The sequence below is a fragment of the Aplysia californica genome, unplaced genomic scaffold, assembly GCF_000002075.1.
Source record: "Aplysia californica isolate F4 #8 unplaced genomic scaffold, AplCal3.0 scaffold00190, whole genome shotgun sequence".
NCBI classification, from domain to species: domain Eukaryota; kingdom Metazoa; phylum Mollusca; class Gastropoda; order Aplysiida; family Aplysiidae; genus Aplysia; species Aplysia californica.
The window spans coordinates 663,251-664,878 of record NW_004797460.1 but is presented as its reverse complement, the minus strand read 5'-3'; positions in this window follow the sequence as shown (position 1 = coordinate 664,878).

Here is a 1,628-nt window from a genome sequence, read left to right as displayed (position 1 = left end):
AACTCATGTGCGCAGATGAAGGTAAAGATCCGATTTTCAGCCCGGAATTTCCTCCGAATTCTTTACCAATAAAAACACAGTGCGTAGTATAAAATGTTGAGATTAGCTGTAAAAACGAAATGAGGAATATAAGTATAATATAAAAGTTTCTACATCACCCGTCTGTCGAGGGGAAAGGTAGTCCGTTCCAGAAGAAACAAGTATCACAAAAACGCGTGTGATCGGGGCGAGAGCTGCGCGCCAAGTGTTATGGGTTACGCCGTGCTGCCTTCTCATGTTTCCAACGGAGGGCCTGACGGCAGTTGAGTTAAAATTATTTTAGATACGCCAAAAAAATTTCCTTTTTAATACTACTGATTCAACAGTGATCCTTGATTTTGTAACAGTTTCGGCAAAAAAAACCTAGATTTTTAAATGACATTTACACCTTGTATTACCAATTTCATAACTGCAAAATAAATTTCATACATATTTACTGGAATATTTTTATAAATACCTATCCGTCATTTTTTCAGTACAATGTATTATATAAAAGGCCAATACTACTAAAATCTGTTTGTGGCGTTTACAAATACAATTTATATATCGCTGTCAAATAGATTATATCCGTTTGGGGATTTCTAACATCATCAGAAAAACACAGGAACGTTTCTTCATCTTTAGGGCCCCGAGGACTGTTTTTATCAACCACGAGACGATGAAGGACAAGTCAGGAGAGACGATCTGCCCCAATCTGACCACAGGACCATTTACAGGACTGGGAGACGTCCTACAGGACCAGAGGACCGCCAGTTATGAATGGTGATCAGCCTCACAATGTTTCTAAGTAACTTCCGGTGCTGCTCAGTGGCGACCAGACTCTTTCAGATCTCCTTTTCTTTAAATAAATTTTTACGCCTACTCAATTTCTATACGGTTTTGTGATATGTGATTCTTACTATGGGTCTTAAATAATTCAGTTGTGCCTTGTCAGTTGTGTTTTTTATGTACATTATTGTCGGCTTTATTTTTATTTTCATATTGAATTCAAATGAGAGTATTTTATACGAGGAGTCCACGGGAAATATGGGAGTAGTCACATTTGAAAATCGTGAGTATATCCATTTTGAACGCTTGCTGACTCATAACTGGCCAGTGAGCTCATCAGCATGTTCATTGTTGTCTCGAACTCCTACAGGACCAGGGCTAGAGAACCATACGGCCTTTGTGAGTCTGCTGCTCGGCATCGCCTCTCGCCAGTCTGCATACAGCATGGGCTTCTTCCCTTCATCGCAGTAAAACAACAACAACAACAACAACAACAACAACAACAACAACAACAACAAAACAACAACGCAACAAAACGACAACAACAAAATAAAAAAACAAAACAACAGCAAGTCACGACCTCTGATGCGAGCTCACTACACCGCCTGCATCATTTTCGAGTTTCTGTGGGTCATTGATAAATTTGTGTGCACTCCGATGTATACGCATTATAATACTGGGTATTATATCGTGCTCGCATGCACGCGTGTGCATTTGTGTGAGGTGTGTGTGTGTGTGTGTGTGTGTGTGTGTGTGTGTGTGTGTGTGTGTGTGTGTGTGTGTGTGTGTGTGTGTGTGTACATGTGTGTGTGTGTGTGGTG